Below are 15,135 nucleotides of genomic sequence, written 5' to 3'. Positions count from 1 at the left end.
TGGATCACATCACTCCAGTTCTGAAGTCTTTACACTGGCTTCCTGTGTGTCAAAGAATATATTTCAAAATACTGCTGCTGGTTTATAAAGCACTGAATGGTTTTGGCCCAAAATACATTTCTGACCTCCTGCTAAATTATGAACCATCCAGATCTCTCAGGTCTTCAGGGACTGGTCAACTTTCTGTCCCCAGAGTCAGAACTAAACATGGAGAAGCAGCGTTCAGTTATTATGCTCCAAATATCTGGAACAAACTCCCAGAAACCTGCAGGTCCGCTGCAACTCTGACTACTTTCTTTTTGTCGCTGCTTTTAATTGAACTATTCATATCTTAGACTGCACTGTAACTTTTATCCATGTATTTTTTCTTTTAATGCTTATTTTAAATGCCATTTTCTTAATGTCTTTCATTTTTTGTAAAGCACTTTGAATAGCCTTGTGTTGAAAAGTGCTATATAAATAAACTTGCCTTGCCTTACACACAAATACCGCCTCCTCTGGTTTTCCCCGAGTTCGCATCACTGTCTGCTCGAACAAGGGTGAGTCCGGGTACTTCAAAGAGATTCAGGCTTTGTAGATTGTAGACAACTTTCCGTGAAACATAATAAAGAGGCCTCAAGAAACTCATGACAGTACCTTGTGTATGTCCTTAGTGTGTCCATGTTGTTGCTCAATGAGCGCAGGTTTGTGAGAATGATGGAAGTGGTGGCCGGCTGAATATCCGGCGTAGGCGATTCTGAACGCCTCCCCTCCTTCCTCATCTCTTTTTCCTGGTGTTTCTAAGCGGCTCCCGAGGGATTTCATCTAATATCGAAGAGCACAGGTGGCTTGTTGTATTCGTAGGAAGCCGATCGCATTGTAGCTCTAGCATAGCCTGGCGGCTGTAGCAGCGTAGAGGCCGGGTCTCCTCGCCATACCTGTTCGTGCTGTCACTCAGGTGTGTCTTGGAAAGTGAATGGCCAGACAAGTGTTGGAGTAAGTCATACATGCAACTCTCAAGTTACTGGGGTGAGAGTCAAACAAGTTAAGTCCTACGAAATCCTGATGAATAACCCCAATTTCCGCATTTAAATCAGTTAAGAGACAGTGGTTATGAAAACTAGGGTTTTATTTTCAACATTAACAACAATGGAGAGTGGGGCTCTGAAATCATAAAGTGTGTGTGTGTGTGTGTGTGTGTGTGTGTGTGTGTGTGTGTGTGTAAAAAAAAACATAGCAGCATGCGGTAGCTGTTCTAATGAAGGTAAACACAGGGAAGGCACAGCTCTTTGCAGCTGGTGCTGCTCTTCTGAGATTCTGCTGAGTTACACGTTACTGCCTCCTGGTGCTGCCGAGATTTCATGAAATGAAGGAGGTTTTTCTTCTATAAAACAGCTGTGGGCAGCAGATAATGAGTCACAGACATGAATACATAGGTCAAGGCAGACTGGTTCACAGACTCTCCTGTTTTGCCCATCCGGTGCTTGAACAAATAACTCTACACCCCTGGCCGAAATGTCCCTAAAATGAAGTCCGAGTTTGAAATATATCTCAAATAATGTATGTATTTCCCCACATAAACATAACAGTCTGCAATGAAACGGCTGTCTACTGTGCGCTCCACTTCCTACTTTCTCCTGCGAACGAGATACTTTCTCTTTTTTTTTTTCATTGCCCTCTAGGTGCTTAGTACAATGCAAATATTTTATTTTAAAAAGTAAAGTCCTTTCGAGTCATCTGTCTCACGCCTAAGTCAAGTCTCAAGTCATGAATTCAAAGTCAAGTCGAGTCTTTTATCAATGTTAGTCAAGCAAGTCTCAAGTAAAAAAATATGCGAGTCAAGTCATGTGACTCGAGTCCCCCACCTCTGGTATATACTTTGGTTATAATATTACTGTATCAAATATAATACAAATATAATAAACACAAACAGTTGATAAGTAGTATTTTGTTAACTCAAGGTTTATATGAAGTGAGTTTTTATTGTATTAACTTGTGTATTTATGCTTTTTCGATTGACTTTCTCTCTTTCTCTGTCTGTTCTAGAAACCGAAAGGAAGAGAGAGACGTCACAGCTGTCAGCAATGTGACAAATCCTTTACAACATCTGGACATTTAAAGCGCCACCTGCATATTCACACAGGAGAAAAACCTTACAGCTGTGAAGAGTGTGGGAACACTTTCACTCAATCAGGTTATCTCAAAATACATAAACGTATTCATACTGGAGAAAAACCATACAGCTGTGTAGAGTGTGGGACAACTTTCACTTCATCAGGTGCTCTCACATCACATCAACGTATTCATACTGGAGAAAAACCTTACAGCTGTGAAGAGTGTGGGAAAACGTTCACTCAACCAGGTAATCTCAAAAGACATCAACGTATTCATACTGGACAAAAACCGTACCTGGTGTGAAGAGTGTGGGAAAACGTTCACTAGATCAAGTCATCTCCAAAACATCACCTTATTCACACTGGAGAAAAACCGTACAGCTGTGAAGAGTGTGGGAAAACGTTCACTACATCAGATGCTCTCGCATCACATCACCGTATTCATACTGGAGAAAAACCGTACTGGTGTGAAGAGTGTGGGACAACTTTCACTCAATCAGGTGGTCTCATAACACATCAACGTATTCATACTGGTGAAAAACCGACAGCTGTGAAGAGTGTGGGAAAATGTTCACTACATCAAGTAGTCTCAAAAAACATCAACGTATTCACACTGGAGAAAAACCGTACTGGTGTGAAGAGTGTGGGAAAACTTTCACTCAATCAGGTGGTCTCATAACACATCAACGTATTCATACTGGTGAAAAACCGTACAGCTGTGAAGAGTGTGGGAAAACGTTCACTACATCAAGTCATCTCAAATCACATCTTCGTGTTCACACACTCTTAAAACCATAGTGGTGTTAAGAGTGTGGGAAAACTTTTTCTTAAAGTATTCACTTTAAAATCCATGAGCGAGTTTCACTGTTCATTAATCTGCAGAGTAGTTTCTCTGCAGATTGTTGTTTAATAAAATGTTGTGACTTTAAACACACAGAGCCGAGCTTGAATGACACAAGCACACGTGTATTCCATGCAACTCTCTGATTGGTCAGGTGACTTACCTCTGTTGCATTCACTGAACACGGGAAATTGCAGTCCTGCTGTCCTCTCTTGTCAGGATGAGGTTCACGTAAAGCAACAGTTAATGTATTATATTATTGAGGTGTCTCAAATATGGCACCTGCTAATGGATGATAGGTTTACATCTAAAAACGTATTGTGTTCAGGACCTTGGTCTCAGACTCAAAAAAGCCTTTCTCGCCTACCTGTCCACTTTGCATACCTGAGATCCTGCAGTCATTTCTCAAAGACGGTGGGTATATAGGGAGGTGCAATCTCCTGATGAGACTGTATTATAGTGGAAATCTGCAACCCTAGGAAACAAGATCACATTAGGATAATCAATTTATTAGGGCTGTCAAGTTAACGCCACTAATTATTTTAACGCGATTAACGCATGTGTATTTTTTTCCTCGGCCGCCCTGTAGTTTCAGAGCGCATCGAGTTTAAAATACCATCTACAAGCTGATGCTGCTGACAGCCCCGCTCCTGCCGCCCGCTTGTGGCAGACCACACTTCCACGCTCACCGGCAGGCACCGACTGGCCATCGGGAGGACCGGGAGGGTGTGTGTGGCCCGAGCGAGAGAGAGACCTTACGTGCATTACCGTACCGCAGTGTGAACGCGGCTATTGTTGTTGTTAGCATCTGGTGCTAGCTAGCTGCGCTAACGGATATAAGGAGCTGTTTAAATGAAAACAGAGGAGCGCTCTATCCACACAACTGCGCCAAGCACTTGACTTGATGCAGGAAGCAGACAGTGGGACATTGTACGAAAAGTCAGCACACTCATGATTGCAGCAACATGATTGCAGCGTCCAGGCAGCTCCCGTTCGAGCATATGCCTTGAGTTGCACATAGCTCCAACGATCACACACACACACACACACACCATTTGTATTGTATGAGAGAGGTTCCAGGTTGAATTGAGGCGAATATTTGTAATGTTCAGAGGTTGTTGTGTTTAATATGCATGAGAATATTTGTCATTGTTCAAATGATAATAAACATTAGCATAAAGCATATTTGTCCACTCATATGTTGATAAGAGTATTAAAAACATGAAAAATATTCCTCTCAGGTACATTTAGAACAGATAAAAAATGTGCGATTAATTTGCGATTAACTATGGACAATCATGAGATTAATCGCGATTAAATATTTTAATCGACTGACAGCCCTACAATTTATACAACCCATGTCCAAATCTAACCACTGACATATTTAAAGAAATAGCAGGCGATAAACATAGGAAGGAAGTTTTGGTGTGGTGATTACTAGGGATGGGAAAGATTAATCGAAATTATTCAGGTATTCGAATTTCTGTGAGGTATGCCTAAGTTGATTACATATTATCAAATTAATAATTCCAATGTATACGACAGTGCCATAGCTCAATGTGTTAGGTATAAAGGTGTGTTTTGCTCCGCTCACCGGCCCCTCACAGCGGGCAGAGCTGCAGGTGCTGATCTCTCTCTCTCTCGCATCACGTTATGTCCAAATCCATCAGATCTAAGCTAGTTCTAGCTAAATTATATGGCTGCTGTCATCTTATGCCCAAATGCTGCGCAAACTGACTTCCGCAGCCGTTGCGAGGGTTCCGGCGCTAACATTCATGAGCGTGCTCCTCCGCCCCCTGTCAACACTCGCGACACATGAGTGGCCAGCCTAAACAACAATAAACGCTGCTTGGCAACCGTGTGTGGCGGCAAAGTACAAACAAATGTTGAAAGGAGAGATTTAGTTTTGCCGGTATTCAACTTATTTTACCAGTCATGATAATAATGATTTGCACTCTAAGAAGAGTCTTCACAGACCATGGCGTCAAAAAGGAGTAATGTGTGGAAATATTTTGACCAGGTTAGTGAGTGCGGTATAGAGGTCAAACTATGCCAAATTAAACTTATATATACATACTATACCTTGCTATACCCGCAACCCTCCGTTCCAGCTGAGAGGGTCTTCTCTACAGTTGGCCTGATTGTGAATCGCCTCAGCACCGCATCTCCCCTGAGCATGTAGACATGCTCATATTTTTAAACAAGAATGAGTAGCCTATTGAATAGCTGCATTCTGTGCTTAGGCCCTGTTGTAGGTTTTTGATGTTTTAAGCATGAAAGCGGTAGGCCTTCTGTCAAACTGTGATCACCAGTTCAATACATTTGACAAATTCGACTTGGTTTCGATACTTATTTGAACATGTATTTCTTTATTTTTTTGACCCAATTTTTTTTTTATAGGATATGTACACGCCGGTTAACCGTTTTTTGGGGGATCGAATATTCGAATATACATTTGCTTTCAAATTCCCATCCCTAGTGATTTCAATGCACACAACAGTCTATGGGGCAGCAACCATGCAGACAGTAACGGAAATATAATGGAAGAAATGCTGGAGGAAAGAACACTAGTATGCCTTAATGATGGACATGGCACGAGTAGATGTACACAGGGGGAAAGTTTCGTGCCTGGATCTGACATTCGTGTCAAACTGTTTGGTTCATACATGTGAATGGTTTGTTTTGAATAACACCACTGTTGGAAGTGACCATTATCCAGTGCTTACTAAAATGAATAATAATGTATACAGTGGGGCAAAAAAGGATTTAGTCAGCCACCAATTGTGCAAGTTCTCCCACTTAAAAAGATGAGAGGCCTGTCATTTTCATCCTAGGTACACTTCAACTATGAGAGACAGAATGGGGGGAAAGAATCCAGGAAATCACATTGTAGGATTTTTAATGAATGAATTGGTAAATTCCTCGGTAAAATAAGTATTTGGTCACCTACAAACAAACAAGATTTCTGGCTCTCACAGACCTGTAACTTCTTCTTTAAGAGCTTCCTCTGAGATTCCATCGTGAGATTTTGAGTGACAACCTCCTTCCATCAGCAAGAGCATTGAAGATGAAACGTGGCTGGGTCTTTCAGCATGACAATGATCCCAAACACACCGCCCGGGCAACGAAGGAGTGGCTTCGTAAGAAGCATTTCAAGGTCCTGGAGTGGCCTAGCCAGTCTCCAGATCTCAACCCCATAGAAAATCTTTGGAGGGAGTTGAAAGTCCGTGTTTCCCAGCGACAGCCCCAAAACATCACTGCTCTAGAGGAGATCTGCATGGAGGAATGGGCCAAAAATACCAGCAACAGTGTGTGAAGACTTACAGAAAACGTTTGACCTCTGTCATTGCCAACAAAGGCTATATAACCAAGTATTGAGATGAACTTTTGTTATTGACCAAATACTTATTTTCCACCATAATTGCAAATAATTCTTTACAATCAGACAATGTGATTTTCTGGATTTCTTTTTTCTCATTTTGTCTCTTATAGTTGAGGTATATCTAGGATGAAAATTACAGGCCTCATCTTTTTAAGTGGGAGAACTTGCACAATTGGTGACTGACTAAATACTTTTTGCCCCACTGTATATGCAGGAAGGAGGTGTATAACCAGGTGGTGCTTTGCTAAAGCTGATTGGGGAAATGTAGGATATGGTGTGAGGAGGTCGGTACACCTGCCTAACATCAGAGGGAAGCATAGAGGTCATTACGAGGCACATAACGCAACATATACTAAATGCAGCAGAGAACAGTATACCCAAAGCAACAACCAAGGGTAGGAAGAAAGTGTTGGAATGAGGAATGCAGCAGGGCTATTAAAGAGCAAAACGATACATTTAGAGAATAAAGAAAGATATTACACAAAAGAATGGTTATAGAGTATCAAAGGAAAAGGGCAGCTGCTCGAAGGACAATCAAATATACAAAAAAGAGAACATGGAGAGAATTGTGTTTCTACCATTGGCAGAGGAGTAACATGAGGTGATGTCTGGTCCATTTCTAACGGCCCGTCCACACAGCGGCGTGCGTTGAGGCTTCCAACGCTTCTTGCCCATTCACTTTGAATGGGGTGACGTCACTTTTAGCCGAACTGCATTTTGGGGAAGCGACGTGGAGTGTTGCTGGCGTAACTGGCGTCAAAAGTTGAGCAATGTTCAACTTTTGACGCCTCGACGGAGCCAATGAAATCCCGTTTATGCAAATCTGCCAGTACAGCGCTAGCCAATCAAACCGGGTGTATGCTGGGAGAGACTACGCAGGTCTTTTCCTCATATTCCAAAAAATGGAGGAGAAATTAATTATAGCGGTAGTGAATCACCCGGTGCTATATGATCAGTCTCTGTTAATTTACCGGGATACAAACCGGAGAAGCCAGGCATGGAGGGAGGTGGCAGAGACAGTGGGTGGAACTGGTAGGTTTTCGCCAGTTTGGGGAGTTTATATTATATATGATATTCTGAACAAACTGTGCTGTTGTATTAGCTGTAACGTGTCTCTACTGTAGGCTAGTTTTATTATATGTACAGCACTTTGGCTCGACCAAAAATCGTTTATAAATGTGCTATATAAATAAAACTTGATTTGATATATCCAGTGTACTTAATTTTAACATTGAATGGACAGCTTGCAGGCATAGACAGTATATTTAGCCAGCATGGAATGTAGCATAAAATAGCACCATAGACATTAATGTCATAAATGTTCATCATATAAAGTGTGAATGTAAAACCTTTTATGCAAATGACAGTGATAAAGGAATTTGCTTTTCATTAATGTAGGAATAATTTAGTCAATTCTTCAAGTAGTTCAACAAATTAACTTTATTATTTCATTTCATTAGAGGAATTGTGCAGGACAAGGTGGAAGTCTCTGAGGGCCAGGTTCTGGAAGGAGAAACCTAGGGAGAAGGAGGCAAAAAGAAGCGGGCAGGGTCGTCAGGGGATATAAGATATATAAGATATAAGTGATGGGTTTTTTAACCCTATTTCTCATTGACCGTGAGACGTCCAGCAATATGCCCCGGAAAAACCCTGCCTCCACCCCCCTGTACTACTCCTGACCCCCAGCCAGGTGCCAGAGGATGAGAGCCAAAGCCAGCTAGATGAAAGCCTTGGTGAGACTCAGTCAGCAAGCTGAGGCAGGGCAGGCAGGAGAGGAGGAGGATAATGTTGAGGGCCGGGGAAGAAGGGGAAGGGAGATGTCCGCCTTTGAGAAAGGGTTGCTGTCAGCCATCGCTCCTGTTCTCTCCATGCCAGCCACTACCTCAACCTCGTCCAGTGGTGGTGGAGGAGGACGAGGACGAGTTGTTTCTCCGGGGGCCTCTTGCCTTCATTGCGAAGGCATGTCCATGGCAAAGAAAATAAGGCTGAAATTTGCCATTTCATAAGGCATTTTATGAAGCAGAGCAGGAGGAAGACTGATTCATCACTTTTTTTTTTGTTATTTACAGCCATACTGATCCACACTACATGTTTTACACTCATCACTGCACACACGTCACTCACAAATATTACATATACATTATTATAAATAAAAGTTATTTAAAGTATGTTATGGCTATACTGTGTCTTCACTTGTTTATGTCGTTTGTCAATACAACATACGGAAGATGCAGAAGCTTCATGTATGTCGATGTATAATGTGCTGTATTAATTGTGTCAGTGAAAACCTGTTGAAATCACGAGTGGTTTATCAGTAAAAACAGGGCTGAAGGAAAAAGGTCGTTAGCAATGCATAATATCAATTTAAGAAACATGTTTATTAGGAATGTTTGTTGTTAAAATGGCTCATATGGAATATTTTGCTTTTTAAAGAAAATATGGGTAGCTCTTAAAAGAGCTTTTTGGTTTGGAGGCTCTTAAAAGAGCCATGGTGACCCTACACCACGTTATGCTGCCATGGCACTGCACCCTCCTCATTGAAATAGCTGCAGAAGGTCTCCCGCAGTTGGATGGATCTGCGTGTGGCGTTGTTGGAGCCCATCCTCGGTGCATCACGCAGGGTTGGAGTAGCTGGAGCTTCATCCGTGGACTCTGCGATCGTCTTCCTGCGGAGGAAGTTGTGCAACACACAGGTGGCCTTCACACACAACTCTGCTACCTCCGGGCTGGTGGTGATGACACGCCGGAACATTCTCCACTGGGATGAGAGGATGCGAAACGCACATTCAACCACCAACCTGGCCCGGCTGAGGCGGTAGTTGAACATCCTCTTTTCGCGTGTGAGGTGACGTCCAGGGAACGGACGCAGCAGGTTGTCCATCAGCGGAAAAGCCTCATCTCCAACAACACATGGGGAAGAAGGCCGAGCCGCTCTGCTCCTGGGATGACGGTGTCAGGTGGTAGCTGCAGACTGCCATCTCTGAGGCGCTCTCCAAATGCAGAATTCCGCAGGCTCCCACCGTCGCTGCTCCTTCCAAAACCTCCGACACTACCCTGAAGAGGTACTGGGCATCCACGACAGCCAGCAGTACCAAGGAGTGGGTGGACTTATAGTTGAAGTACAGGGACCCAGAATTTGCCGGAGCCTGGATCACCACGTGCTTCCCATCAATGGCACCAACGCAATTCGGAAAGCGATGGCTCTCCAGTCCTCCGTCTGTGGTACCGGCATGGTTCCTCAACCAGGGCGGTCAGATGGCACCCGCAACCTCCCTGACAATGACAGCCACGGTTGCATGCCCGACCCGATAGCTGAATGCTATGGTCCTGTATGAGTCACCGGTTGCCAGGTACCTGAGAAAAAAGTAATATACATGATTAAAAAAAAGTATATGTCCCCACACACACACACAGACCAGAACCCCACACACACAGACCACAGAGACACACCCACACACACACAGACCCCCCCAGACCACCCCCAACACACACAGACCACACCACACAGACCACACACTCTGTTCAATACACTGCACACACTCTCTGTTCAACCACACACACTCTGTTCAACTACACACCAGTGTGCGAAAAAGTACACGTCCCACCGTCCGGGACGTGTTATTTACAATATCGGACAAGTAGATCTTTCAATTGACTTGTCCGACGGACAAGTGACGTTTTTCGCCCCGATTTATTGACAAATTATTGATACATTCAGTTTACAAAAGGCAGAACTCATTCGCAAATTGTACGTGTCCGACATTGTTCGTTTAGAAGTGTTAGTTTCGGTTCTGCTTGTCGATTCATAAGGAAATGCATCTCGCCGCTTTCTGTACAGTTAGACGGGGACGGGGTGGGAAGTGTAGCACAGTGGCAGGGCTGGGAAGCAAAACTCGGTTCCGAGTAGGAACAAATAACAATTGTCCGGTCCCAGGATTAAGAGTAGTGAGGACAGGAGGCGAGGCCGAGCCCCGGACCGCAGCTCTCTCTATGCTCCGTATCAGCTGATCGCTGCACGGTGCGGCTCAGCGTCTCTCTCTCTCTCTTTCTACACACAGCGCATCCGCTGCCTGTTTAACAGCCTCATCTTTGTCAAACTTTCTTGTGTTCTTTCTCTAACACGTAATGAAGGTTATTAAGCGTTTTAGCTCCTGTGTTGTTAATATTGACCGCCATTTCCTTTATGAAGTGAAGCAGCCTCCCTGTCTGTGTCCTCGCGCTGTCCTCACATCCCCGGACCCCCAGACTCGGAGGAGCACACGGATGTCAGTATTATTTATGAAGCAGGGTATAGAAAGTACATTATTGAAATGCTATTTATACTATTTATTAACTTTTACAAACAGTGAGCAGCTGGGCAGCTGCAGCATGTGTATTGCAGGACATGTGTAAGCGTGCAAGTGTCTTTGAGTTGTAGAAAAGCGCTAGGCCTATAGGCTATAAATATAATAATAATAATAACTTTATTTGTATAGCACCTTTCATACAGGGGATTGCAGTTCAAAGTGCTTTACATCAGTAAAAAATAAGACATAACATCTGTGTAAAACAAGCAGCAAGAGCAAAGCATAAAGTGGGATAAAATAATTAAAAATAAAAACATGGGGAATAAAACAGAGAAATAGTGCAATGTCAATCACAGAGAATAGAGCAGTATAATATTGTAAAATCAGTAAAATGCTTTGGTAAAGAGATTTGCTTTGGTAAAGAGATAGGTTTTAAGCTGCCTTTTAAAAATGCCTAATGTATTGGCTTCCCTAATATTGTTGGGTAACATGTTCCACAGTTTTGGGGCGTAGTTTACAAAGGCTGCATCACCGATCTTCTTAGGACTCTTTCTGGTGACCTCTAATGGACCTGCATCTGATGATCGCAGTGTTCTGGCAGGTGTGTAGTTCATTAGAGAGTCAGCAATGTAGCCGGGTCCTTGTCCATTTAGAGCTTTGTATATGAGGAGAAGCACCTTCAAATCAATTCTAAAAGTTACAGGAAGCCAGTGTAGAGTAGCTAAGACAGGACTAACGTGTTCCCTCCTTTTGGTATTCGTTAGTAGTCTAGCTGCAGAGTGTTGAATGAGCTGGAGTCTTTGTACATTCTCAAACTGCACCACTTGGAACTAACTAAACAATGCAGAGATTATTTTTATATAATTGTATTCAATAACCGTAAGAAATTAAACAGTATGAAGTGATTTGTAAATAGGAATACAGATGTGACTTAATGTTTTCATAAATATATTTTTCTCCCAGTTTGTCATGGGACTGATTTACCCTCTCAAAGAACCGGAACCGAGAACCTAAAATAACCAGAATCGAAAAGCAGAACCGCAATCGTTAAAATCCAAACGATACCCAACCCTATGTGTGATGCAGTAAAATCTCACTTCTCACTTACGTTAGCGGTGTCGTAAAAACCGTGGGAAAATGTAAAAAATACGATGACGAAGAAGAAGATTCCAGTGGCCCCAATTTTTGTCCATTTTGGACAAGTGAAAAATGTATTCGGACAAGTACATTTCCAAACTCACTTGTCCATGGACAAGTACTCTCTAAAAACTTTTTCTCACACTGCACACACACACACCATGTACACACAATAACAATACAATACTGTATTTACCTAGCTCTCTTAATTAATGTCATCCATCTGAACTAAATCACAGACTTCATTCATCCATGGCATGCATTCTCTCTCTTTATATACAGAGTCAGGTTACAGAAGTAGAAATACACAAAACTTACCGTAGGCAGATGGCGAGTCGCTCGGCGGGTCCGATTGACAAACGCATTTGGGTGTCTGCCCACTTTTCCGAGCAACTCGTCGAACACGTCTTTGCTCATCCTGAAGTACTGCTGAAACAGTACATCATCCAGGCGGAGCTCTTGGACCAGAGCGTGGTATTCCCCCCGTTGCAGACGTTTTCTGAGTATCGGATGTACCCAACAGCGACGCCACCCTTGCTACTACACTTGCCCGTGCTACCCTTGCTACAAAACCGGCATCCATTTTGGCATTAGTGGAGAAGAACCGGGCTTTTCCTTTTTGCTATGTCGGGGGCGGGAGATTCATGTGATTGGTTGTTGGTCACGTTGACTCCCCAAGCTTCAGACACGCCAAGCGTCAACGCACGCCGCTATGTGGACGGTCCGTAAGGGGATGAGTGGGAAAAGGAAATCCATTAAAATTCCAGCTTTGGTTGATGGGGAGAGGCTGGCAGTGACAGATAAAGAGAAGGCAGGTATGTTAGGAAGGACACTTGCAGCAGTACATAGTGGGGAGCATCTCAGTGATATCCATAGGCAGCAAAAACAGCAGTTACTAGCAGAGAATGAAAACGTGAAGGAGAAGAGACAGGATAATAGGTCAGCCCTGGATGTGGAATTAGTAAGAGTGAGTAATGATGGGGGAAAAACATTGAAATTGAAAGAGATAATGGCAATAGTGTACGTTGACATTGAAAAGGCGTATGACTATGTGGAGGAGGGATTACTGATCAAATTGAGTATGGGTATGGGAGGGAGAATGTTCAATTGGGTAAGGGCCTTTTGAACAGGCAGGACATTTAGAGTAAAGGCTGGAGCAGATATTTCCAATTATTTAGAAATGTCCTGTCCTCTGGACCCTATCCCTTCAACCTCCTTCAGACTATCACTCCTGATATTCTACCGTTTCTCACCCATTTCATCAACACTTCTCTAACTTCTGGTCACTTTCCAAACAGTCTCAAGGAGGCAAGAGTAAAAACCCTCTCCTAAAGAAACCCACTCTCAACCCGTCTGATGTTATAAACTACAGGCCTGTCTCTCTCCTCCCGTTCCTGTCTAAAACACTTGAACGCGCTGTCTTTAAACAACTCTCCTGTTATCTCCATCAGAACAACCTTCTGGATCCGCACCAGTCTGGTTTCAAGGCAGGTCACTCCACAGAAACTGCCCTCCTTGCTGTCACTAAGGAACTGCACACGGCTAAAGCAGCCTCCCTCTCCTCTGTCATCATCCTGTTGGACCTGTCTGCTGCATTCAACACGGTGAACCATCAGATCCTCCTTCGCACTCTCAAGAACTTGGAGTGTCAGGCTCTGCACTTTCCCTCCTCACCTCATACCTCAAAGACCACCTATAGGGTTACTTGGAGAGGGTCGGAGTCCGCCCCTTGTCAATTAACTACAGGGGTCCCTCAGGGCTCTGTTCTTGGTCCCCTCCTCTTCTCCTTGTACACAAACCCGCTCGGATCAGTCATTAGCCCGCATGGTTTTTCATACCACTGCTACGCTGACGACACCCAATTAATTCTGTCCTTTCCCCGCTCAGAGACCCAGGTCGTCGCGCGCATCTCTGCTCGTCTAGCTGACATCTCTCAGTGGATGTCTGCTCATCACCTCAAGCTCAACAAAACTGAACTGCTTTTCCTTCCGGGAAAAGATTGTCCCACTCTTGACCTAACTATCAACATCGGCCCCTCTGTTGTTTCCCCGACTCAGACTGCAAGGAATCTGGGTGTGACCCTAGATAACAAACTGTCCTTCACTGCAAACATCGCTGCTACAACCCGCTGCTGCAGATACACGCTTTACAGCATCAGGAGGATACGTCCCCAGCTCACCCAGAAAGCGACGCAGGTTCTGGTCCAGGCTCTCATCATCTCATCTTACTGTTTATTGATACCCATTTGGTAATGCAATTAATAAAAACAACAAGGTTTGGGTTCGATCTTCAGATGACTGTGACGTTAACGTGTAAGCTCAGTAATGAACTCCAGCTCAACCAACCATATTGTGATATCTAAGTAATCATCTTGAAATATGACATTATTTGTAATATACACACATCTTATTGTGAGGTTGATTTCACATACACTACTTTGACATGAGCTTGTCTACATACTTGAGCATAGCCAATTTAAATTAACCTTAGCGATGCATACAGTTCCTACCTTCATAATAAAATATCTCTCTAAGTTACAAGGATGACCTTATTTTATCAACCTCAAACAGAAGCTGTTTGTTGTACAGTATTATCCCATTTAACGCTTAACACGTGTCTTTTTCGTTTCAACCTTATATATACAGTCTATGATTTAACTGGACGCTACGATTAGCACCGATGTAGCTACCACTCGCTTACACACTAACCCAAGCCTTAACATTCATTACGTAGCTGATTAAAATCATTAACACATAAATAAGTACTCAAATTTCACTTACCGCATTCATGCACCGTCTGTTTTAACTGCAGAGCGAGTCACAATAGTCCGATATATAAGCATGAAGAACAAACAACCACGGCCGGCTTTAAGTTGTATTTCCTGGATGAACTGACCAGGCAGAGTCCCCCTGTAGCTAGCTTCATGGAGCAGCTAGCAGAGAGACAAGAAGCTAGAAGCAGCAGTCACTTGACAGAGCTTTCACTCAATGTGACCACACCCTAATATATGCATAACTTTAAGGCTTAATATTAATTAAACAGATGAGTTGAGAACAAATTCACTCCAGGATCCATAGACAGGAAGGGGGAATCTAACTACTGAGAATAAATGTTTTGAAACCACGATGTAAACGTGTTTATTTCTGCTGTAAAGTTGGGCATTTTAACATTGGGGTCTATGGAAATTGCTCCCTTCTGCAGATTGCTCCTACTGGCCACTAGATGAACTGCAGTTTGAGGCACTTCCTGATTCGCATCCCGGAAGTGGCCCAGAGTTTGCCGCTTGGTCGGGATGTTGCCAGGAGTTCAACGTAAAGCCAGCCCACATTTTAGTAATGTCGTCATGACGCAGCAAATCTGGATCGTTGTTCCCTTGTTTTTAGAGATGTGGGGGGT

The 15,135-nt window shown here is 43.4% G+C and overlaps 1 pseudogene; it reads left to right on the top strand.

The window, feature by feature from the left end:
* The window catches only part of LOC117453981 (zinc finger protein 420-like), a 35,813-nt pseudogene that overhangs the window by 13,619 nt on the left and 7,059 nt on the right, over positions 1 to 15,135 (top strand).

The sequence above is a fragment of the Pseudochaenichthys georgianus genome, chromosome 10 (genome assembly GCF_902827115.2).
Source record: "Pseudochaenichthys georgianus chromosome 10, fPseGeo1.2, whole genome shotgun sequence".
In the NCBI taxonomy this organism is placed as follows: domain Eukaryota; kingdom Metazoa; phylum Chordata; class Actinopteri; order Perciformes; family Channichthyidae; genus Pseudochaenichthys; species Pseudochaenichthys georgianus.
The sequence above is the reverse complement of the archived record's forward strand: the minus strand, read 5'-3'. Positions and strand labels throughout refer to the sequence as shown.